The following is a 27024-nucleotide window of genomic DNA, read 5'->3' on the forward strand; positions in this document are numbered from 1 at the left end:
AGGGCACATAGAACAGATCAGCCTGTGCTCCCAGGGGAACTGCATCCTCTGCATAAGTATATATATGGAGTATCAGCAGAGGTGGCAGACAGTGTAGAGAGGAAGGCAAAGGTGGAGTCAGTCTTCAGCCTTCAGAATGGCCTCTGTGAGTTTGTCAGGGTGCCATTCAGGATGAGGAATGCTCTGGCTACCTCCCACCGCCTGGTCAGGAGGGCACTAGAGAGAGTGCATAGGTATGTGGGGACATACAGGGAGAGGATAGTTGGCTTCGGGCAGGTCTGGGGTTTGTATCCAGGACAAGTAGCAGCAATGCTAGAGCAGTATAGGGCTCTGTTCACAGACAAACCAGGGAGGACACACATCACTGAGCACCCAGCGCTTACAGGGGATCTGAGACCTCTGCATAAGCACGCTTATAGAGTGTCAGCAGAGGTGAAGGGCAGTACAGAGAGGGAGGTGGAGGAGATGCTTGCCCTAGGGGTAATTGTACCATCCCAGAGCCCTTGGGCTGGTCTGGTAGTCCTAGTGCCTAAGAAGGATGGGACCACCCGGTTCTATGTGGACTACACAATGCAGGGACGGTTTCAGATGCCTACCTCATGCTCCGCATAGATGAGTTGCTGGATGAACTCGCGGGGGCAAGGTATCTGACCACCAAGGATCTCAGTAAAGGGTACTGGCTGATCCTTTTGACCCAGGAGGCTCGGGAGAAGTCGGCTTTCATCACCCCAAGTGGCCTCTATGAGTTCTTAATGATGCCACTACTTCCAATGCCTGGTCAATCGTTTGCTAGAGGGCATGCAAGGGTTTGCAAGGGTTTATCTGGATGATATTGCTGTGTTCAGTAACTCCTGGGAATCACACTTAATTCATGTAGCTGCGGTGCTATCCAGGATTAGGGAGGCAGGTCTCACCTTAAAACCCACCAAGTGCTTAGTAGGGATGGCTGAAGTCTTATACCTAGGGCATAGGGTGGGTGGAGGGCACCTCAAGCCAGAACCAGCTAAGGTAGAGGCAGTAGTGCAGTGGCCCACTCCCAAAACCAAGAAGCAGGTCATGGCGTTTCTAGGCACTGCAGGCTACTATAGGAAGTTTGTTCCCCAGTATAGTGCCATTGCTAAACCCCTTAATGGCTTGACCCAGAAGCGACTGTCTGTGCTGGTAGTCTGGTCTCCAGCCTGGGAAAAAGCATTTCAGGCTTTGAAGACTGCACCCATCCTTGCCGCTCAGATTATTCCAAGAAATTTCTGGTGCAGACTGATGCCTCAGACTTTGGCATTGGTGCTGTGCTTAGAAAGGTGGGGGAGGAGGTCAGAGAACCTCCAATGATGTTTCTGGGCCGCAAGCGGCTGCCCAGAGAAGTGGCATATTCCACTATTGCGAAGGAGTGGCTGGCCATAGTATGGGCTCTAAAGAAGCTACAGCCCTCTCTGTATGGCAGAACCTTCACTGTTATCACTGACCATAACCCCCTAAGTTGGTTGGAGAGGGTGTCAGGAGAGAATGCCAAGCTCCTGCGCTGGAGCCTTGCCTTGCAAGAATGTGACTTCACCATTCAGCACAAGAAAGGCAGTGAGCATGGGAACGCTGATGGCCTCTCCCGACAGGACAATCCCCAAGACCTAATGACTTCAAAAACCCTCAGGTCAGCCCAACCCTTTGAGTGGGGGAGGTGTGGCGAAAATGGGGGTAATCAGCGCATTAATAAAGGCAGTGGGCTCGGCTGGTTACCCCTATTTCCTATTGGGGATGAAGTAGTTCATTTTATATGCTGTTCCCCTGTACCATTTGCCCCTATAGGCATGTTGTTTACTTTTTGCAGGCTAGTCACTACTGCAGTGCTGAATAACAGGAACCGTTCCATTAAGACTGCTAATTTAGGAACGGAGTGAGCCAGCACCCTGATTGTTGGTGTGCAGCCTCAGTGTAACCCCCCAAGAACACACATATTAAAAATATAACTTTGTCATAAGGGAAACATATATTTTTGATAAAGTGCCTTTCTGTTGCAGTTTTAAAATGTACCGGCAGGATGCTATTATTTTTCTGCCTGCCTTTGTAATGCATTAAGGAACAAATGTTATGCATATACTGCTGCGGCACAGTGTATTCGAGCATTTGCCCGTTCTGTGCCGCAGCAGTAGCCTGGCGCGCGCCCGAGTGTGACGGGCGCGCGCCGAAGCAGCCGAAGAGCGCCCTCCGATCGGGGCGCTCTCCCTACCGCTGCCGGGTCCGCCGGGTCCCCCGGAACCCCCTGCCGCTGTCCCGCGATCGCGGGACACCAGGGCTCCCTCGGGGAGCCCCTGGACACGCGTGCAGGGGGCGCACGCTCCCGATGACGCGTGACCGCGCGTCTATGACGCGCGGCACGCCGAGGGGCGGCCACTAGCAAGCCGGGAGATTTCCCGGCTTGCGGTACCGACCACACTTCAATAAAGTGTGTCGGTAGTGTATGAGCCCCCTGTTGGGATGAAAGACCCCAGATTCGTAAAGTGTCACTTAATCAGGATGTTTTTGAGTAGCAGGTCCTGTTACTCATCCTAGATATTTCACACCTTGGGACCAAACTCCAGACATTGCGTCCCAAGAAATGAGTGGCCCCTTTTTACTTAGCAGTGCTACCAAGCTGCTTACTGAGCATGCTCAGAGTTACCTGAGCTGGCTGTAGGATTTGCCCATGTGACCTGGCATGTTCTGATAGGAGGAAGATAATTCCTTGCCAATGGGATGAGGCTAATGTAACACTTCACAGGCCCTTGTCCTTAAAAAGGCCTGTACCCCTCATTCCTGTTGTTGTTGCTGTGTTGCTGTTGTTGCTGTTGCTACCTGATTTCTTCAAGCGGATAAGACCTAAGTACAGCGGCTACGATTCCAGAACGCAAGGGGTTAAAAACATTGCAACAAGGAAACTTGCCCTGCTTCAGGATTTCGTTAGCCCTGGGGATCCAGACCAATCCCAGAGAACCAGAAAAGACTTTGCACATTCACAGAAGGATTGGACTGGCTATTTATTTGGCAATTTGCAAATGGACTACATCTTAAAGGACAATCTTCTGGTGCTTGGCACCTTTCTGGACATTATCCTCTGTTTCTCTACCCGTAAGTGTAATTATTAAGTTTATTCTGCAGATGTCGTGTGTTTGCCTATCAAGGGAATAAATCTCAGTTTATTTTGCTCAACCTGTTCTGCTCAATCAGGACCCACGAAATATAAATGTGTTATTAAGCGCGTCTCCTGTCACATACACACAAGCACACAGCCCATTCATTACCACCTAGCTGTCACTTATCTGTAGTGGCTCATGGTTGCTTCTACTTGCTGCATACTCACTCTGAATATGGATATATCTGTAATATAATATTTATTGTAGAGTGGTCGTGGGAGGTGGGAGCTTGCTTAGGAGCTCCCTTCCTACTTATAAGCTCAACCGCCTATTTTTGTCAGGCTAACCAGCCATTTTCATACCCCACTGCGGGCTACAGTCAGTTGGGACTGTTTTGCAGTTTCTAATTTTGAAACAAATTTTTTGCTCTGGGGATTTATTAATACCCTTTATTTAAATTTTATATTACCAATAAAGTGTTTTTAGAATATAGACATCATTTAATTACTGTCATTGGGTGTTCTGAGCTCTACCTTTCTTATTTGGTTTATATTGTTAGTATAGATGCAGCGGCCGTTATTCGAACATTTCACGGTTGTATACCTGGGCATACCCAGGTCATGCTGCGTGATGTCTTCAAACTTTACCGCGTTAAGACACGCTTACTAATGTTTTTATCGAGTGCAGAAAATGGCATTTTAGCATTGTCTGCTATACTGTTGAGAAACTCAAGTGGGCGATAGCGAGTTGTCTTAAAAATGTAATTGAAATTCAACCTGTCTTTAATTGCCGTACAGTACTTAAAGTGTGTGTAATTGTAATTTGAAGATTAACGTTACGAGTTCGTACTGTACATGGGAAAGAAGTCCTTTCTGAGGCTCCTTAGCCATACACAAATCCTCGAAGATTAAAAATATGAGTACACACAACAAAATTATTTTTAATTAATTAAAGGTTGTATTTGTACAGGATAATAAAGAAAAAAGGAATAATAATAATACAACGTCGCTTCTTCTTCCAAATGTAAAATATTTATTCCACGCAATTATTTCGGCAAATTTGAACCTTGTTGAAATGCATATGCGTCATTACATTTCGCCGCAAAGTTGTATGTCTAATTGGAACCTTGTTGAAACGCATATACCTGTCATCACATTTCTGCACATGCGTGTAAGTCTAATTGGAACCTTTTTGAAACGCATTCAGTATGTGTGTCATCACATTTCTGCGCATCCATGTCATTATGTTCCTAATTAAATTACTGCACAGTAAGATACAGTAAGTGCATTTCCTCATGGAGTATCTACAGTGCATCTAAATAGTGAAAAACACTTTTATTTTCTAGATTTATATATTATTTTGTACATACTGTACAGTAGTGTATTCTGTACAGTTTATCAATGACACATTTTTATATGTTGAAATGCCCAAATAACTTTAGTTATAGTATTACCATAAGTGTATACACAGTAAAAACATGAACACACCAAAAAGTATATTTAAAGAATTAAAATCTTTATTTGTACAGGATAAAGGAATAAAACAAAAATAAGTCGCCTCTTTTTCAAAATTTACAATCTTGTCTTTTCTTGTTTGTAATGGCTGCTGCTTCTTGGACTCTGGAAAGAAAGAGACAATATTCTAAATCGCCCCGTACATTATGGTTAAAATATGCCTGCATCTTCTATCAAGTTTACAGCATGATCTGCTGTACCTGTCAGGATTCGTGATCCACGATGCGCTCGACACACTCATCACTTACCCCAACCCATTATCGGGCCCCCCACTCCTTCCGTCATCCATGACGCTTCTCCTCCATCTCTTGGGACCAGCCTCCATGTTAGGCACGCACGCGCATCCTGCGTGGAGATTAATACTACTGTCTTCGGTGCCACCTCCAGACTCCGCCCATGCAGCAACGTCCTCAGGGCGTAGCGCGCACACGCGGGGTGAGTGTTTAGTGCACACACGAGCCGCGTCATCTATCCGCCTCTGGGATCCTCCCCACACCTGTCTCCTGCATTGCATACTCCTATCACACTCAAACTCTCTGACGCGCCTCCTCCAGCCTGTTACCTCATTGGTCCCTGTGTCCTATATATGCTCAGCCGGCCCACTGGCAAATCAGCTGAGCATAAACCTTCCTATGTGCGAAATGTTCACTGCTATCCATGCCTCCACAGTCTTGTCTTGTACTCGGGTTCCTAGTTCCTATTTTTTTGACCTCGGCAATTCTTCTGGACTCCGCTCTTCTAAACTCCTGACCTCGGCTACCAACAATGATCCACACCTCTCCAACCCTGACCTCGGCAAAGTACCACGACGATCCGCAGCTCTCCAGTCGTGACTATGGCTAAGTACCTTCAACGTTCCACACCTTTCCAACACCGATCTCGGCAAGTATCTCTGACCATCAATATCTGTCCAACCCCGACCTGGCTACCTCAACCTATCTACACTCAAGACGCGCCCACACGGCTGTGGGTTGGTGTTTATATCAATCCCCACCTTGGCCCAGAGGTCACGCCTTGTTTGTGGTGAGCACTCTGTTACAGTATGCTCAGCCCACACAAACATGGACCCCACTGAGGTGGGTGGAGTCTTGAGCACACACGCCAGCATGTTTTCTAAAATTGAAAAATATTTAGAACTGAACGACTGTCACATGGACACATTGCCACAGAACCTTGCAATGGGGGATTTTAATTATCCAGACATAGACTAGGGCAATGAGATTAGCGTTACAAAAAAAGGAAACAGGTTTTTGGGGGTGCTTAAAGATAATTATATGACCCAACCAGGAGAGGGGCAGTTCTGGATTTTGTCATATCAAACAATGTAGAAGTAATAACAAATATTCAAGTCCTGGAATGTTTGGGTAACAGTGATCATAACATGGTCTCATTTGAAATAAATTATCAAAAAAAAACAGATTTCTTGGGTTCAACAAAGACTTTAAACTTTAGAAAGGCAGATTTTAATAAACTGAGGTCTAATCTAATAGTAATACAATGGGATGACGTTTTTGCAGGGAAAAATGTAGAAGATAAATGGGCAGTCTTTAAAACATTAGAGGTTATGCACTAAGCTCCGTAAAGTCACTTTTAGACCGCAAAGTGCTCTTAGAACGTGATTTTTGGCTCAACCCGATGCACTAAGCAACGCAAACAGGCACTTTGCGCTCTAATGTCTTTTTCCCGGATTTTTTTCTAAGTCCAACTTTGCTTGTTCGTAACCCTGTTTGCGTTTAATTCTGCCCTTAAGCGGGATGCACTAAGCAACGCAACCTTAGCAAACGCGAAAGTTGCATTGATCAGAACACGTCAGGTCAGAGTAGACGCAAAGAAATCTGGACTTAGAAAAAATTCTTGCTTTTCATTTTTGCATGCGCAAACCCATAGAGCAGGCCGGCGGGTGTCCCCGGCTGACCCCGCGAGGGTCCCCGAGGGAGCCCGGGGGTCACATGGATGTTCCCGGCTGACCACGTGGGTGTCCGGGGGTCCCTGGCTCACCAAGTGGGGGTCCCTGCGGGAGTGCGGGGGTCCCTGCGGAGTCCGGGGGTCCTCGCGGCTGTCCCGGGGTCCCCGCTGGAGTCCCTGGGTACCCGCGGGCCTGCAGTACCAATGTTGCACCTCCAAAAATAATAAACAATAATTATAACTAAATACACCCCCCTAACACATACTATACAGTAATGGGCAAAATTACTATTATCCACATATGGATAATAATGCATTTGCCCATTTTAAATACATATAACATTCAATATATCCAGTAAAAACATATTACACTTACCTTTTACAGGCACCCACAATGAAAGCCGTCTTCATCCTCATCTTCATCCTGCCCATGCCCCTCCGGTGCTGCAAAACATGCACAACAATCACAATAGCCAATGTAATATCCCCTTTCCCCTTAATCACCATAGCGGTTATTAACCCCTACAGTCATTAAGGGGTTAACCCACCCTTACCCACCACTCGGGAGGCCTACATACACTCCCCCACTAACCCCCCAACTCGTGAGGCCTAACCACCCTCACTCACTACCCACAAGGTAGGCCTACCCACATACCCTTGGGGCCAATACCCCCTCCCCCCCCCAACACATACAGTACAATAATGTGCAAAATAACTATTATCCAGATATGGATAATATATTATTTTCCCATTATTAAACACATAAAACATGAATTTTTAATCTTAAAATTACCACGTTGCATGTTAAAATAAATCCCGCATCGATTGTAAATATAAGCCATCAAATCAGCAGCTCCACAAATGTATATGAAATGTCACACAATTGCATTGAGTGTGTACATGATGCAATTAATCTGTGCATCATGTTACACTATGCAAAATATATGTAACAATAAAATACACTAGGAACATTTTCCCCTAACCACCAATGCCATCAAGAAAATCAATTAGAAACTAAGCAACATCAATACAATTAGCATCAATCAATTAATCCATTTCCTAAAACAATTACAATGCAATACAAATCAATTATACAATTCCCTATTCAATTCCTAAAGCCAAATCATTGCCAAAACAATTCTAATTTAAAGTAACCACCATCATTCTAATCTAACTACCATAAAGAAGCCATCACAATTAACCTGTAACTAAATACAATTTACATTATTCACAACAATGACAAAATAAAGCTGCTAAATACATTAGCCATACATGAAAAAACATAAACATGAGCCAAACAATCAATTATTATCCCTGTATGTCTATCCACACAGATAGATAAACATAACATATAGGGGCAATAATAGAGCATAAAATACAATGCATTTACATACAAAAATCACATAGAATACACCCATTGAGTGTCCGTGAATGTATTATATACATAGGTACATAGCTACCTTCACAGGTATTAAATGTGACTGAAAAAATAAAAGACATGAATCAAAAATCAAAAAACCAATGCGGTTAAGCTCCGGAGATACCCTGCTCATGTACACTACAGGCATACCCCGCATTAACGTACGCAATGGGACAGGAGCATGTATGTAAAGCGAAAATGTACTTAAAGTGAAGCACTACCTTTTTCCCACTTATCGATGCATGTACTGTACTGCAATCATCATATACGTTCATAACTGATGTAAATAAGGCATTTGTAACAGGCTCTCTAGTCTCCCCGCTTGCATCACAGCTTCGGTACAGGTAGGGAGTCGGTATTGCTGTTTAGGACGTGCTGACAGGCGCATGCGTGAGCTGCCATTTGCCTATTGGGCAATATGTCCTTACTCGCGAGTATACTTAAAGTGAGTATCCTTAAACCGGGGTATGCCTGTATTATTAAAATGTATTTATTTCGTGTACGATCGCCTGTAACAGTCTTGCATGGAGATGGCAAATCTCCATGCAAATGTTACATGCGGCTAGCGTACGGAAAGGTTCAGAATGCTAGCAGGGGGGAAAAAAAGCAAACCGTACGCTGTGGCTGTTTTGAGCTATTTTGAGCAAGAACATTAAAAAATGGCCTCAAGGCCTTAGTGAATCGCGTCTCCAGCTTCACTTTTTAACAAACCTGCTTTTTGGCCAAATCAGAACGCAAAGCCATTGAGCTTAGTGCATAGCCCCCATAGTTAGAAAAGCACACTTATCAGTGTATGCCCTTGGGTAATAAGTATAAAAGAAATAAGTCAAAACCAATGTGGATAAATAAATAGGTAGGGGAGGAAATGGACAAGAAGAGGAACGCGTTTAGATTCTTTAAGTCAGAAGGGACAGAGACATCGTATCAGAATTATAAGGAATGTAGCAAAAATTGCAAAGGGGCAATCAAATTAAAAAAAATGGATAATGAAAAAAGGATTGCAATAGAAAGTAAGGTCAACCCTAAAAAGTTCTTTAAGTACCTTAATAACAAAAAAATGAGAAAAGAAAATATAGGACCCTTTCAGTATAAGATGGGTAGGCAGTTTATTGGAGATTATTAAAAAGCTGAGGTATTAAACAAATTATTTGCCTCTGTGTTTACCAGGGAAGAATCAAGTTCAATAGTAGTGCCGCAGGAGGAAGCCACAACCCCCATATTAATGAACAATTGGTTAACTGAGGAAGAAGTTCATAAGCTACTTGAAAAAATTAAAGTAAATAAGGCACCTGGCCCAGATGGCATACATACAAGAGTTCTGAAGGAGTTAAGCTCAGTAATAGCAAAACCATTATATTTAATATTCAAGGACTCCATTTCCACAGGCTCAGTACCACAAGATTGGCGTAAAGCAGATGTGGTGCCTATATTTAAAAAGGGAGCTAGATCACACCCGGGAAATTACAGACCTGTAAGCCTGACTTCAATAGTAGGGAAACTACTTGAAGGTTTAATACGGGATAATATTCAGGAATACCTAATGGAAAACAAAATTATTAGTAATAGTCAGCATGGATTTATGAAGGATAGATCTTGCCAAACTAACCTTATTTGTTTCTTTGAGGAGGTAAGAAGGAATTGAGACCAGGGTAATGCAGTTGATGTGGTCTACTTAGATTTTGCTAAGGCTTTTGATACGGTTTCACACAAGAGGTTGGTGTACAAAATAAAGAAAATTGGACTCAGTTATAACATATGCACCTTGATTCAAAACTGGTTAAAGGGCAGACAACCGAGGGTTGTCATAAATGGAACTTTTTCAGGTTGGGCTAAAGTCGTGAGTGGAGTACCTCAGGGATCGGTACTGGGACCCCTGCTTTTTAACTTGTTTATTAATAACCTTGAGGTTGGGATCAAGAGCAAAGTCTCCATCTTTGCTGATGATACTAAATTGTGTAAGGTAATAGAATCAGAGCAGGATGTCATTTCTCTTCAGAAGGACTTGGAGAGACTGGAAACGTGGGCAGGTAAATGGCAGATGAGGTTTAATACAGATAAATGTAAGGTTATGCATTTGGGATGCAAGAATAAAAAGGCGACTTACAAATTAAATGGAGATACAGTATATTGGGGAATCCTTGATGGAGAAGGATTTAGGAGTGCTTGTAGACAGCAGGCTTAGCAATAGTGCCCAATGTCATGCAGTAGCTGCAAAGGCAAACAAGATCTTATCTTGCATTAAATGGGCAATGGATGGAAGGGAAGTAAACATAATTATGCCCCTTTACAAAGCATTAGTAAGACCACACCTTGAATATGGAGTACAATTTTGGGCACCAATACTAAGAAAAGACATTATGGAACTAGAGAGAGTGCAGAGAAGAGCCACCAAATTAATACAGGGGATGGACATTCTAACTTATGAGGAGAGGCTAGCTAAATTAGATTTATTTACATTAGAAAAGAGGCATCTAAGAGGGGATATGATAACTATATACAAATATATTCAGGGACAATACAATGAGCTTTTAAAAGAACTATTCATCCCACGGGCAGTACAAAGGACTCTGGGCCATCCCTGAAGGTTGGAGGAAAGAAAATTTCACCAGCAACAAAGGAAAGGGTTCTTTACAGTAAGGGCAGTTAAAATGTGGAATTCATTACCCATGGAGACTGTGATGGCAGATACAATAGATTTGTTCAAAAAAAGGTTGGACATCTTTTTAGATGGGAAAGGTATACAGGGATATACCAAATAAGTATACATGGGAAGGATGATTTTTAACCCAGCTGTGCTCCTTGCTTCTCTACATTCTGGTTCCTTCTATCAGGACTGCACGCAGTGGAACTTCACCTGGATGGATTTCGTATTCCTATACACTTAATGGAAAGGTAATGGGCAGTAGCCCTCATTTATTGTTACCTTGGTCCCTATTTAGGGAAGTGTATATGTTAAGGGGGGTAAGCAGGGTAAACCATATCTGCGGTAGTCGTGCTGACTGACCGCTAGGTCCCATGTATATGTCCCCCCTTAACTCTGTATTATACAATGGTGGAATGATTTATTGAAGTTCCCATCTATCTATATGTTGATATACAGCTTGTGAGTCCATACACGTGTATGAGCGTCAATCTCTACGTATACACATGTTGGAGTCAGGAAGGAATTAATTTTTCCCCTTAATGGGGTTTTTTGTTTTTCTTCCTCTGGATCAATAAGTAAGTATAGATATAGGATAAAGTATCTGTTGTCTAAATTTAGCATAGGTTGAACTTGATGGACCTACGTCTTTTTTCAACCTCATCTACTATGTAACTATGTAACTATGTAACATCCTGTCTCTTACTGACCGAGCGTAAACCCCTCTTCCTGTCCCTTTGGGGTCTTCTGCTGCAACTTTTGAATCAATGTTTCATACAGTTTGAACTAATGCCTTCTCGATTCTTTTCTCAAAGATTCAAGGTGGCGTACATTATCTCGCTACTCACCGAGGATACCCTGGCCTTGGCTTCTTCCATCTGGGAACAAAGATCTGACCTTATTCAGGATATCGGACAATTTACCCGGGAATTCCGCAGACTCTTTGATAAGCCTAGCTGCCAAGGTAACTGTCGCTTCTTCCCGTTACAACATTCCTCGGGAAATCGCTCTGTGGCTAGATACACTCTGGAGTTCCGCACTATCGCCGCCGAGACCGGATGTAATAACGAGGAGTTATCAGCTGCCTGGCAATGTCTCCCTGAGATTTTAAAAGATGAACTCGCTGAACATTAACACCTACTGATCTCGAAGAACTCATCGCCATATGTATCCACATTGATCAATGACTGCAGGAGAGGAGGCCCGAAAAAACCCTTCACCGGCAGCTCACTCCGAGTTTCCCTTCTCTCCAGGCTGGTACAGCTGATCCTCTTCCGCCAGATATTCCTGTGCCCATGCAACTTGGGAGAAACAAGTTGTCGTCCAGTGAGAAGCAGCACCGATGCAACGCCGGTTTCTGCCTGTACTGTGGCAATCCCGGACATCAGGTACTCTTTTGCCCCCACAAGTCAGGAAACGCCAATTCCCAATTAGGTTCAAGGGAATCACATGGGGAACACTTTCTAACTCCCCTACCAAAGAAAAACTATTGCCAACCAGGATCCTTGTACCTGTTATGCTGACCAGCGAGAACTTCCACACCACTGCTTTAGCCGTTGTGGATTACGGGTCGGAAGGCAATTTCATTGGCCCGGGGCTTCGCTGAGAGGAATAACATCCCCCTTGTCCGCAAGAAATGCCCTAGAGGGTTGGAAGCAATTGATGGTCGACCACTGCAACCAGCATTTATCTCTTTACAGACCACTCTCTTTCGTTTACGTACAGGTGAGGACCATACGGAAGAGATCCAGCTGGATGTCATCCATACTCCATCAGTCAACGTGATTCTTGGCCTCCCATGGCTCCAACTTCACAACCCATCTATTGATTGGACTGGCTAGGAACCTGTCCTGTGGAGTGAATATTTTTCTGCTTGGCCATATCAATTAAATCAATTATTCTCCTGGTGTTGTCTGCCGCTTGCCTACCCCTGATAAACCCTACTTGATCCGTGTGAATCAGCCTGGGAAGAACACTACCCACTCTGTTGGCTATTAGTTTGGAGTATATTTTAAAGTCGGAATTAATCAGAGATATAGGCCGGTAGCTCTTGCAGTCTGCCGGGTCCTTTCCAGGTTTGTGGATCACTGAAATTGAGGCCTGTAGCATTTGAGTTGGGAAGGAGGCTCCCGCTAGGATCTTATTAAATAATCTTAACATGTGGGGGGATAATAATTTCAGATTTTTTTTGTAATACAGGTTCGAGAAGCCATCCGGCCCCGGCACCTTAGCTGGTTTTAGGTTCTTAATTACCTCTGATAGCTCTTCTAACGTGAAGTCAGCCTGTAGTGCTTCTCTCTCTCCCCTGCTTAATGTGGGTTGTTTTGCCTCTTTCAGAAATGTTTGCAACATCTCTTGTGTTTTTAGGTTGTGGGTGACTTTATCTCCATTATATAGTTTTTCATAGTAGGTTTTAAATTCTTCTACTATTTTCCCAGGAATGGATGTCAGGTCCCCACTCTGGGTCCGTATCGCGTGAATGTGGGACTTTGGAAGCTTATTTTTTAGCTTGTTGGCAAGTAGGGTATCTGGCTTGTCAGCTTTTTCATAAAATTTGCGCTTAGACCAAGTCATTTCCTTCTTTGCATGGGAGGAGAGCAGGAGATTGAGCTTTGTTTTGGTATCTAGTAATTGTTTCAGGATATGATCCTGCTTGCTCGCTTTATGAATGGCTGAGAGGTCTGCTAATTGTTTTTCTAACTCTCTTATCTTTTTCTCTCTTTCCCTTTGTCGTTTGGCGGCCAAATTCATTAGTATCCCCTTGAGGGGGTACCTTATGGGCTTCCCACAGCATGGAGTGTGTGGCTACACTCCCCTCATTCTCCAGAAAATATTCTTTGATTTTTTCCCCCACCTCTCTTTCTAAATCTGGTATTTTTAAAAGGATCTCATTTAGTTTCCAATTCGCTCTAGGTCTGTCTAGCGGAATTAAGGTGCATCGCAGCTCTATACAGTAGATGCATGGTCAGACTATGAAATATCCTGTATCTCTGAGCGAGTGATCCCAGGAACCAATCTATTAGACACAATGAAGTTATCTATCCTGCTGTAACTGTTGTGAGGGTGGGAGTAGAACGTGTATTCCTTCACTCCCTGGTGTTGTTCCCTCCAGATATCCAAGAGTTGACAGTGTTTCAACCCTTGTGATATTGTTAGTAAGTCCTGTCTGTGGGCCTTGTTTGTGTTAGAACATCTGTCCAGGTCAGTGTTAAGTGCTCGGTTCAAGTCTCCTGCCAATATGATATTGCCTTTCGCTACTTTGCGTAACTTGCAAAAAAATACATTGAAAAAATCTGTGGAAGATTCTCATGGGGCATATACTGTCGCCAGAGTGATGGGGTGGGCTTGGATAGTCCCGGTTACTATTATGTACCGTCCCTCCCTGCCCTTGTGTGTTCTGTCAGCTATGAATGGTAGTCTGTTATGGATTAAGATGGCTACCCCTCTTTTTTTAACTTGTGCCGAGGACAAGAAACTCGTCCGGAAATCTTTATCCAGAAATTTGGGCCTATTATTCCTTGAAAAGTGTGTCTCTTGCATAAACAGAATTTCTGCCCCCTTCCGCTTGTAGTCCCTGAATGCAACCCTTCTTTTAGTTGGGCTGTTGAAACCCTTAACATTGCGTGAAATTAAGACTATTTCCTTACTCATTTGTGAACTTCTGCCTTTTGATCTGTCGTAATCTTACGGGTCTCGCATGTATCTGATCCTCTCCGCTTCCTCTCTCTTCACTCCTCCTGACCCGCCTCCCTGAGGAAACAATGAATGGGGAACACACAAATGGGGGAACCTGGGGGAACATAAACACAAGACAACATTTCACAAAGAATGGCATTTCTCGGCGCCTCCTCTCTCTTCCTCGGGCTCCGAGTCTGCTGCCTTTGAGCTCCAGCCCGGTCTGCAGGGCTAGTTCCAACATCCTGGAGTGTGTGTAGTCTCCTCTGGATGCGATGGCTCAAAGGACTTCGTTAGGCTGGCGAAGAGCCTCCCTCCTCACTCCTAACGTGCGGCCCAAGCGGACTTTGGAGTAGGACCTCCCTCTACTCCTGTCCCACTCTACAATTTAAGCTTTAAACTAAAACCACGTATAAACTTATTGATCCCACCCTAAAACCCTTGATCCACCACAGTTGCTCCTTAATCCTGCACCTTCCTCCCTGGTCTTTCCTTCTCATCTGGACCCCCTGTCGCTTTGGTGCTCGTTGCTACGATCATTGTTGCTTCCGACTTTCTGCTCCTTGCCTAGCTTCCCTTCTTTCTTTGTCTCTTCCCAGCTCCAATATTTCACTCTAACTAGTCCAGCCTCTTCCTCTCTAACGTTACCCATCCTTTTCCTTATCACCTACGCTACCCTTCTATCTACTTACTTGACCCTTCTTTACACCTGCTACCTCCCTGCCTTAACTTCCCCCCACTCCCATCATTCTCTACCCCGCCTAATCCCTCCCCCAACTCTTACTTCCTTACTCCCCTTCCTCCCTATCCCCTTCCCTGCCTATCTCTTCCCCAACTCCTCTTTCCGCCTAACCTACTCTATCCTTCATTATCATCTTCTGCTGTCCTTTCCACTGTGTACTGCCTCTCCTACCTTCTTCCCTCCCTATTCCACTATTACTATTCCCTTCCTATCTCCCACCGCTTCCCTCTTGCCTCCGCTACTCTCTCCCGCCAGCCTCTTCCCCTTTCCTGAGGCAAAAAGCCTGTCCGGCATTGTTCAGACACCTCTGGGGTCCTTCTCCTTATTGCCTCTCTCCCCGTCTGATGTCTTCCACGCCCGCCTTGTACTCCTGTGACGGCCACCTCCAAGATGGCGTCCGATCTTCCGACTCGGGGTGATGACGTCCTTCCGGTCCGCCGCCATTTTGGATTCTGTTTCTCGACCGGACGGAGGTGTTCGCGCTCTCTCCAGGTTCCCACCGTCCTTTACCTTCCTGCTCCTGCGGTTCACTGTGGATCCAGGGATGCCTCCATCTTCACCGCCATCTTTTCGGACCACGTTTTCATTACCTTTGGATTGAAGGCCAGCGATTCCAGGTACACTGGCGACACACTTTATTCGAGCTCGGCTAGTCCCACGAATTCGGGTATACCCGGGTGTATTGAGGTTTGTGACTGTTTTGTACCCGAGTGCATTGCGTTATTTTCCAGGCAGGGATTGAAGCATTTTATTCCCGCTGGCTGCAATACTGCACAGTATATATATATATACTGCATTACAATTCATGAATTTATGCCATCTGGTAGACACGCGAAGCATTGCAGCCTATTAAATCCTAATCATTATCATTTAAAAGATCAGCCGCCCGTCAGCCAGGCATGAACCCAGGCTGGGAAGGCAAACGCAACGGGGCTTGTCAGAGGTGAGGAGCGGCGCATTCCAGGTATCTGCCAGGTACATACTGGGTACTTGCTCGAATAAAGTGTGTCGCAGCAGTACACTTATTTCTTTTGCAGGTCGCGGTTAGTGAGTCTTTGGTGGCGTGTGTTTATCACCTTAGAACTGGCTGATATGTAGCACAACACATCTGTAACTGCTTGGATCATTTCAAACTTGTCAACAGAGTAAATACATAACTTTCTTTTTTTTTTTTTTTTTTAGTCTTTAATTGTCCTGTCTCGCTCTTGGAGATTTGGGGCTTTGCGACCAGATTGGGTCCAGGTTTGGCTCTCTGGGGCTCGTGTGTGCGGGGGCCTCCCCTAATCCTAACTTGTGCATGAAGGCAGGGCCTTCCTCCGGCTCACTCATGATCATAGTCTTGCCGCCCCTTGTTACCGACAGGCCAAAGGGGAAGGTCCACCGGTATCACACGCCATTGTCTCTCAGTGCTTTGGTTATTGGGCCTAAGTTCTTCCATCTAGCCAGTGTTACCGGAGCTAGATCTTGGAATATCAGTAAGCGGGCCCCTTCAAACTCCACTGCTGGCAGTGGCCTCGTTTTTTGGAGCACTGCCTCCTTTGTCCGATAGTGGTGCAGCCTGATCACTATATCCCTTGGCTGTTCATTCTGCAGTGGTTTGGCCCTTAGTGCCCTGTGGCATCGATCCATTGTCAGCAGGCTCTGCTGCGTCTCTGGTAGTATCGATTCCATCCACCGAGTGATGTATTCATCACAGTCCAGGACTGTCTCTGGCACTCCTCTAACCCGCAGGTTGTTTCTTCTATCCCGGTTCTCTGCGTCCTCCTGTCTGTCCCGGATATCATTTATTTGTGCCTTTAAATCCACAGTCTTTTTATCCTGGCGTTTGATGGCTTTGATGGACTGATCTACTTAATCTCGAGGACACCAGTCCTTTCCCCAAGTCCTGTCACCTCTTTTTTGAGATCTTTCATCTCAGCTTGTAGCATGGATTGCAGATCTTTGTAGAGCCGCATGAAGTCACATTGCCGAACCGGCATCAGGGCCTGGCTGTTGTTTTCTTCCTCCTCTCCGTCTAGCTCCATTTCTGACTCCGCGCTGCTCGGCCAAGCTCTGCCAAAATATTCGGGCAGCCCCTTCTTCTTTGTGACTCGCAATCCTCTTTTGGACATCCTGGACTGTTGTGTGTTCTAGCCGTGCTGTGTGTTGTGTATTTTACTCTGTTCTGTGTTTTTTTTTATAATTTATTACTTGAGCGAGGCACGGAGCATGAAACCTATGCGTCCATACTCCTTGCCATCGCGCATGCGCCATAATGATTTTTTTCTAAGTCTTCACAGGAACATGTCGGCCATGTCAAACAGGTACTGTTACGCATACGTGAAAAACATTTGTTCGCCAAGCTGGAAAAGTGTCAGTTCCACCAAACCTCCACAGCATATCTTGGATACATCATTTCTGACACTGGTCTCACCATGGATCCAGCTAAAGTGAAGGTGGTCCTGGATTGGCCTCGTCCCACTACTCTCAAGGCTGTATAGTGCTTTCTGGTCTTCCCGAATTACTACTGCAGTTTCATTAAAAATGTATATTCTGGAGGTGCATGCACAACGGGTACAAGAATGGCGGCTTAGTCTGACAGCTCCGCTATCTCCCGGTGCAAATTGTACACTGTAAGCACTAAAATAGCCACAATTTCTCCCTAAAAATGCACGCACAGACAGAAGAAGTGGCGGAGATGCCAACGACGCGTGCAGTTTCTCAAAAGTCAAAGAGGAAATCTATTGATTTGCGCTCTTACTTCTGGAACACGGATCAGGCAAAGGGCAGAGAGGAGGCTGCAATGTCGCCGGGCGGGAGTGCAGATGCAGACTCCACGCATGATCAGGGGGAGCAGACAGGATGCTTAACTACAGCCTGTACTACGGAAGGACATGAAACAATTTCTAATAGATATTAAAGAGTTTTTCCGTACTGAGGTGGAGGGGTTGAGAAAGGACCTCCAAAACATTGGAGAACGTACACACAAGTTGGAACAACGAATGAATACCTCAGTGGAATGTCACAAACACACAGAGCAGGAAATCACACAAATTAAAAAACGTTTGATTGAACTGGAGGACAAACAAGAGGTTGGGGAGAATAGAGACAGGAGAAATAACCTGCGAATAAGGGGCATACCTGAAGAAGTCCTGGATGTGGAGGAGTTCGTGGGCAGGTGGATGGAATCCCTGCTTCCAGACAAAAAAACAGCAGAGCTCCAGCTGGATCATTGCCATCGTGCCCTGCGGTCCAAGCCCCTTCCAAACAACCCCCGAGAGATGTTATCCCGGGATGCATTATTTCAAAATCAAAGATGAACTCTGTAAAATTACGCAGGCTTCCCCCACTGTTCAGTTCGACAGCATCCAAATGTCAGTGTTCCAAGACATTTCCCCCACCACTCTTAATAAAAGAAGATCCCTCCAGCCTCTGACTAAAATATTGCGTGACAAAGGCATAAAATATCGTTGGGTCTTCCCGTTTGGTCTCCTGGTAGTAAGAGAAGGAAGGGTTCATACACTGAGACACATGGATGAAGGAGCTGAGTTCCTGCTGAAAATAGGAGTGAAAGAAACTCTACACTAGCAACCAACTTTATTCTTACTTGGCTAGCTCCGCGAATTTCAGAGGACCCCGGTGATGTGCGGTTTTGTGTCGTTTTCTCCCGGGGTATATAGCGTTATATTCGCGGCTGTGATTTTAGCATTTTATTCCCGCTGGCTGCAATACTGCAATGCCGTGTAAAAACACATGGGGGCGTTTGCGAGCTGTTGTCTTTAAAGCCGTCCCCTATAACCCCTTACATACAGTACTGTACATTTTTATTCATAGTGTACATGTACAGGGGGTCTCCGGAGCTGAACTGCATTGGTTTCAGGTCGGGGGACCCCCTGCTCCCCGAGATACAGCCCCCTTTATGAGGTGCCGGTATCCCTCTGCGTTTAAAGGTCCCGATCACGTGACCGTGGCCTGTAAACCAAGCAGAGGGATACCGGCAACCCCTAAAGGGGCCTGTATCTCGGGGAGCAGGGGGTCTCCAGACCTGAAACCAACGCTGTTCAGCTCCGGAGACCCTCTGCACATGTACAGTATGAATAAAACACACACATCAATAAAGAATCTTTCTTTACCTTAGCGGCTATGTGCTATGGTAACGAAGCAGCATTTCTGTATTTTAATAATATTGTACAGTGAGCAGGGGGTTCCCTGAGCCAGAAATGAATGCTCAGGGAAACCCCTGCTCCTGCACAATATTATTAAAAATACAGAAATGCTGCTTCATTACCTTAGCGTATAGCCGCTAAGGCAATGAAGGGGTTAACTCACCGTGCCCGCTTTATTGTGGGTAGTGGGGGTGGGTGAGGGGGTATTTGGCCCTTGGTGTGAGTTTAGGACTTGCGGGGGGGGTTGCGGGTGCACTTAACCCCTTCACGGCCGTAGCAGTTAATACCGCTACGGTCATGAAGGGGTTAAGCCCTCCTGCTACCCCCGCAAGCCCTAAAAAGCCACCGTTGGGGCTAATACCCCCTTCACCCACCCCCACTACCCACAAGAAAAAATAATCACACACAGCAGCCGCTAAAAAATAAATAAATAAATCTAAATAAATAAATAAATAAATGACTATAAATAAATACTTTTGAAATACATTTTTATTTATAGTTTAGATGTGCAGGGGGTTTCCAGAGCTGAACCGCATTGGTTTCAGATCGGGGGACCCCCTGCTCCCCGAGATACAGCCCCCTTTATGAAGTGCCGGTATCCCTCTGCGTTTAAAGGTCCCGATCACGTGACCGCGGCCTGTAAACCAAGCAGAGGGATACCGGCACCCCCTAAAGGGGCCTGTATCTCGGGGAGCAGGGGGTCCCCGGACCTGAAACCAATGCTGTTCAGCTCCGGAGACCCTCTGCACATGTACAGTATGAATAAAAAACATATATAAATAAACACTCGTTCCTTACCTTAGCGGCTATGTGCTATGGTAATGAAGCAGCATTTCTGTATTTTTAATAATATTGTGCAGGAGCAGGGGGTCCCTGAGCATTAATGTCTGGCTCAGGGAACCCCCTGCTCACTGTACAATATTATTAAAATACAGAAATGCTGCTTCGTTACCATAGCACATAGCCGCTAAGATAAAGAACGATTCTTTATTGATGTGTGTGTTTTATTCATACTGTACATGTGCAGAGGGTCTCCGGAGCTGAACAGCGTTGGTTTCAGGTCCGGGGACCCCCTGCTCCCCGAGATACAGGCCCCTTTAGGGGTTGCCGGTATCCCTCTGCTTGGTTTACAGGCCACGGTCACGTGATCGGGACCTTTAAACGCAGAGGGATACCGGCACCTCATAAAGGGGGCTGTATCTCTGGGAGCAGGGGGTCCCCCGACCTGAAACCAACGCAGTTCAGCTCCGGAGACCGCCTGCACTTTTCCACTATGAATAAAAATTTATTTTAAATAATTTTGAATGTGCCGATGTTTGCGCAGAGAGAGCAGCGGTTCTCTCTCTGCTGCAAACACATCTCGCCCCCGCCGGCCTACAGTATCATTGATGTGCATATACAGTACTGTATGTGTACAGTACTGTATGTTAGGGTTTATAGGGTTTGTTGTTATACAGTATATATATATATATATGGGGGTCACTTGGTCAGACATATGTATCCTTCTATCTATTTACACTGTGTACATACATTTTACTGGTCTCTCTGACAACCAGTTAGGTCATTCTCATTGTCCACTATGACAATTTCCAGCTTTCGGTATTGAAATATTAAATATTAAATAGATTGTAGCATTATTATTATTAAGATTAGTGACTATAATACTAAAGTTCTAAACCCAGCAGTGGGTTTAGTATCTGTGTAAGGTGTGTATATGTGCTGTATATAATGAGTATAGACAATAAATGTTGTGCATATATACAGTCATACCTCTTGAATTGTTTAATTGACTTATCCACCACTGCATTGTAAGTTGACATATTGTGTAGTATAATATACTTATGGGGGATTGTTAACAATTTTATCTGTACAATCACTCAATATTAAGTGTGCAATATAGGTCCTATATACCCTTATCCTCTACCTATAGTCAGTACCCTATGCATGTGCTTTATTACAAACTTATCCATGTGCATTTGTTTCTATCTTTTAAATCCTAAGTCCCTACGCATGCGCACTATGTTTGGGTAAATACTGTAATAATTTCTAAGTCCCCGCGCATGCGCCACACTAACGGCCAGAAATCGCGGAGAATTTCTAAGTATTCACGCATGCGCAATACGTACAGACACGAATGGAATAATTCTTAAGTCCTCGGAATTGTTTCTAAGTCCCCACGCATGCGCATAATGACTGGGTTACAATGGTCTACAATTTCTAAGTCCTTGCGCGTGCGCATTGTATACGGAACAAAGTGGAATTACGTCTAAGTGCCCACGCATGTGCAATGCGCACAGACTAATATAGAAATGTTTTCTAAGTCCCCGCGCATGCACAATGGGTACAGAATAGATTGAAACTACGTCTAAGTTCCCACGCATGCGCAACGCGCACGGACTAACATAGACACTCCATGCGGCGCTCATGATTTATAGCTTTAGAAACTTTACCAACAGCCGGATAACGATGGAAACACGGCTAAATAAAGGTACAATGCTAAGGATTCTCCTGATATTGCAATTTATTAGCATTTGAGCACTTTATTGAGTCAGTTTGGGCGTGAGCTCAGTGCGCATGTGCAACAGCTGATAGCTACTGATTGTGCAATTAGGGTATTGCAAGGGTATAAAAGGGTTCAGACCTCTCTCCCCAGTAAAATCTGACCCTGAAGAAGCTCCTTTGCTGGAGGGAAACGCGCGTTGGACGCGCAATGTTGTCAGTCTCCTACTTGGAGCTGTTTTAATGTAGTGTCTGCAGTCTCCTGGTTCTAACTGTGCAGACCCCAGTAGTTAGTTATTTGTTTATTTATTTAATTTCATAGTCAGTGTGCCTGCATTCCTTGCACTCTAAGTGAGGCATTCACACAGTTCATCACTGTGAATTCACCCTAGTACTGCTGTGTCTGGCAGCTTTATGATGCAGTGCATGTACTAATATTATCACTACATGTGCCAGCTTTATCATTCAAGCACTCTCACTCTAACACACTTAAGTCTCTATTGTAGTGCGCAGTGCTGGTAATTTAGCAAGGAAGCTGGATATTTAATCCGTTGGCCACCCACTTGTGAACATTTATATACTCCTACTACTTGGTCTCACCGTTGCTCCAGAGGGGTTAATACCCTGACTCTTAGCATCCTCTGTCCTCTATATCCCACCAACATTAAGTGGTCAACTGGGATAGTATGACTTTATAATTGACGACACGGATGCCTGATAGCGTTGATTTAATATAATTTTAATTCACATTACACATTACTTTGCTAATATATGTTTTAAGTAAATTTATTAAAAGTTAACTTTTATACCTGGTGGTGTGCATTTAAGTGAATTCTTTTAGGGGGCACATCCAATTTGTGTTTCCCCTTCACCTTTTCTGATTCACTTTTCAGTTCACAGTTTGCACCCATCATTTGATTACCTTATTTACTGTACATAATCACTTTATTCAATTAGTATGGTCCTGTGATCACTCCCTATCCTTCTGTTGTCTCTATATATATATACTGCATTACAATTCATGAATTTATGCGGACACGCGAAGCATTGCAGCCTAGTAAATCCTGAACCATTATTAATTAACACATCAACCGCGCGTCAGCCGGGCATGACCCCTGGCTGGGATGGCAAAAGGAGCCCGGCATGCTCCGGGTGAAAAGTGTCACATTCCAGGAACATGCCAGGTACATGCCAGTTATTAGTAAGAATAAAAGCTGCCGCAGCAGTATCTCACCAAGCAAAGAAGAGTCCAGCTCTGGAAAATACCTGGAGGAAAGTGAACAGTGCAGCTGAAAAGAAAAAAGATAAAAACAAAACATGAGGACTGAAAACCATTATAATTGTCAATCATCATTATCCCATTAAAGACTTACTGCAATATTACAAAGGTTAATGGCGAGCCCTTCAAGGGGAAGTTAAAATGCCTGTGCAGAGGCTGTAAAGTTATAAAAGAACAAGATGTTTCTAAAATTAAAGTTGTTATTAGTTGATCAACATCAACAAGTTACATCGCAAGTTATGTGCACAAGTTTCCAGATAAGAAGGCTGTTTCTATGGACCCTGCCACGAGGCTGCTCACGAAGAGGGAAGATGGCGTCCAGGTGAAAGAACGGAAGAAGATACAGGAGCTGTGGAAGAAGCGGGAAAAAAACGCGGGTAAAAGATGGCGGAGCAGAAAAAGGCGCAAACCATCTGAGGCTGCGCTCCGGGTGAGGAAAGGGAGGGAGGAGAGGCGGAGCCAAGAGCCGGGAGAAGGACAGAGTGGAACCAGCTCATCCAACGAGGCACCGAAGCGAAGTGAAGTCAGGAAAGGTGACCGGGCGCCGAGTGATGACGCGACCGGAAGGAGACACCGGAAGTGATAGTGTGCGACAGAAGCAGGGAATCTCGGCGGGGGTGCGCGAACTCCGCTGCCGAGAGACCTGATATAATAATATAAGGAGACTGGAATAAACTCACTTACATCAAACCTATCTGCATATATTGACACTTTTTTACAGAGTCATGTCAAATCTCTTAAATCATATCTGAAGGATACGACTGATGTGTTAAATTTATTAGAGAATTTTACTTGGAATAATAATTACATCATGGCAACTGTAGACGTTGCATCTCTATATACATCGATTGAAAAAACCTTAGGATGTGAAGCTGTTAATTTCTTTCTGAAACAAGATCTAGATATGAAAGAACAGCAGATTCAGTTTATTATAGATGGTATCTGTTTCATACTTGACAAGAATTATTTTTGGTTTGAGAACAGTTTTTACATTCAGAGATGTGGCATCGCCATGGGTACGAGGTTTGCTCCCAGTTACGCGAATCTCTTTATGGGATTCTGGGAGGAACAGCATATTTGGCCCGGTGGCGTTCTGGGGGCGGACCTTGTCCTATGGCGGCGCTACATCGATGATGATTTTTTTTAATTTGGCGTGGTGGCCAGGAGAGTTTGGACTCCTTCTTGTCGAGTATTAATGTGAATACGTACACTGGCGACACACTTTATTCGAGCTTGGCTAGTCCCACGAATTCGGGTATACCCGGGTGTATTGAGGTTTGTGACTGTTTTCTGCCCGAGTACATTGAGTTATTTTCCAAGCAGGGATTGAAGCATTTTATTCCCGCTGGCTGCAATACTGCACAGTATATATATATAAACTGCATTACAATTCATGAATTTATGCCATCTGGTAGACACGCGAAGCATTGCAGCCTATTAAATCCTAATCATTATCATTTAACAGATCAGCCGCCCATCAGCCAGGCATGAACCCAGGCTGGGAAGGCAAATGCAACGGGGCTTGTCAGAGGTTAGGAGTGGCGCATTCCAGGTATCTGCCAGGTACATACCGGGTATTTGCTCGAATAAAGTGTGTCGGTGCAGTATAACTTACAATTCACCTCTGTGACAAGTAATAGTTCCCTCAATTATTTGGATTTGAATATTTATATAGAGAATGGGTCTTTCTTTAAGGAAGTTGACAGCAATAATTATATATTACGTACAAGCTGTCACCAGGATATATGGATGGACAATGTTCCATACAACCAATTCAGACGAATGCGGAGAAATTGCACAGACAATATAGTATTCAATGATCAATGCAATATACTGAAAGAACGTTTTGTAGAAAAACAATACAAAACAGAACTCCTAGACATGGCATTAGAAAAAGCAAATGGTCTGAATAGAATTGACCTATTAGTAGCTAAAGATAGAGAAACATCTTCAAATAATAAGAAAAATTTCGACACAGCATTTTTAACTTCTTTTAATAAAGAGTCAAACAATATAAAGAAAATAATACAGAAACACTGGCATGTTTTATTAAATGATCCGATTTTAAAAGAAGAAATCCCAGATCGCCCGAGAGTGATTTTTAAAAAGGCCAAAAATCTAAAAGGTATAATAGCTCCCAGTAATATTAAGAAAGTAGAGGCAAATAGAAATGGATGGCTTCAAAAATTGGAAGGGTTTCACGGCTGTGGTTGTTGCAAGGCCTGTGAATACAAACAGCAAGACAAAAAGGGATTTAGGTGCAATAATAAAAATGAGGATTACAGAATTAAACAATACATGAACTGCAACTCTAATTATATAATCTACCTCCTGGAATGCCCATGCGGGCTCCAATACGTTGGAAAAACATCAAGAGCTATCAAGATACGTATTTTGGAGCATTTAAGCAATATAAGGCGTAGTGTGCAGTCACATAATGTTTCCAAACATTTTTCCTCTTTTCACAACTCCAATACAAAAGGGTTAAAATTTACCGCAATAGAGCATGTGGCACAACATTGGAGAGGACGAGATAGAAATTTAGATTTAAGCAAAAGAGAGATGTTTTGGGTGCATAAACTTAACACGCTGACACCACATGGTCTTAATGTTGATTTTGAGATTGCACCCTTCCTCTAGTTATTATTTTATTTTTTTAAATAAATTTTCCCCTATGTCACACACTCCCCCCTCCCCTCCCCTCCTTTTTAAGTCACTTTTAGTCATGCCAGTCTTTTACATTTCCAGTTTGGATTTCTCATTGTATAACTTTTATATGTTTTTATTTAAGTTAATCATATTTTGTGTTTATGATCAACTAACATATGTCTCTTTCTCTCTCTCTACCTTCCATTAAGCATCTCGACCTAACGACTACCCATTAATTTTAGTATTTAATTTTTTATTTTAGTATATATTCTGTTCTATGTTCTTTTTAAATAAATTGTATTAAAGTATTTTATGCGTCGTTTTTTGGATCACAGAGATTATGTACCCAGCTTGGGAGACTCTGTGTGTAATGATGTTAATCATCTTGTGTCAATTATATATGATTGCATTACCAATTGCCCTAATTGAATGGGCTATTTAAATAGCACCCAGTAGGGGACATTATCATTTCTCCTGAGGAAGCTGCGGCATGCAGTGAAACGCGTTGAGCTAAAGAAATCTGCAGACAGTTAGCAGAGCCCAGCTGTATCTACCGTTTGGGAACTGTCTTTCTGCTGTATTCACGGAGGCATAGTCTTGGACCGGCGTTCCCCCTACTCTCCGCTCTACTTACGCTCACCGGAAGTCGTCACCGCCAGGCCAGGAAGTGACGACAGACGCCATCCATCTGGCACCGGACGAGGGGGCACCCTCGTGGAGGACAAGGAAGCGGAGTGAAGTGAGGGATTTCTCCACCGGCCGATCCAATACCCTGGTTCCTAAAGATACCATGATGTGAATGTGCTCATTTATTATATTGTGAGTACATTTCCTGCTCGTCTTCACGATAAAACTCTGTGTTATTTTGGTAAAGCACTATTGTTTCCCTTATCTTTGTATGACTGCATATGACTGATTGGAAGCTGCTGCCAGAGTGAAAACACCATCTTGCCTGACACCACCCCTATCTGATGTATGCTGCTGCTTGCTGCAACCCATAACCTGAGGTGTCCAAAGATCCATCACAATTACAAACCTGCTATTATATATCTTACATTCTGTAAGTAGGTTATCTAAAGAGCCAAGTTCCACATATTGACATTTATTTTTCATACTACACTATGATGAGTTTTGTATTTTTTTCTGGGTGTTCCTGATGATGCTGCTCCCTTCCTGCCCTGGATCCTAAATAATAATATAAGGAGACTGGAGGGAAGGGAGGAGGAAAGGCACCGAACCAGAAGGGTGCTGAGTCAGTCACGGACACGTGGAAGAGGGGATGGAGGGGTTTCAGGGGGAGAGAAGGGGGGTAGAGAGAGTGGGGAGTAAGGTAAGGTATATGAGGGAACTAGTTAAGTTGGGAAGAGGTTTAGAAAGCGGGGTATAGGGATAGGTTAGGATTTAAACAGACTTAAATGATTTAAACGAAGGATGCTAAAAAAGGTAGAGAG

At 44.2% G+C, this 27024-nt stretch overlaps 1 long non-coding RNA gene across 1 annotated transcript; it reads right to left on the reverse strand.

Moving 5' to 3' along the window:
- Window positions 1-24902: 24902 nt before the first annotated feature.
- LOC142462848 (uncharacterized) lies at window positions 24903-26634 on the reverse strand. The gene is made up of 2 exons (XR_012787282.1): window positions 26208-26634; window positions 24903-25146 (listed from the first exon to the last, which is right to left on the reverse strand). It is a non-coding gene; the product is annotated as an uncharacterized LOC142462848 (long non-coding RNA).
- Window positions 26635-27024: the final 390 nt, after the last annotated feature.

The sequence above is a fragment of the Ascaphus truei genome, chromosome 11 (genome assembly GCF_040206685.1).
Source record: "Ascaphus truei isolate aAscTru1 chromosome 11, aAscTru1.hap1, whole genome shotgun sequence".
NCBI classification, from domain to species: Eukaryota; Metazoa; Chordata; class Amphibia; order Anura; family Ascaphidae; genus Ascaphus; species Ascaphus truei.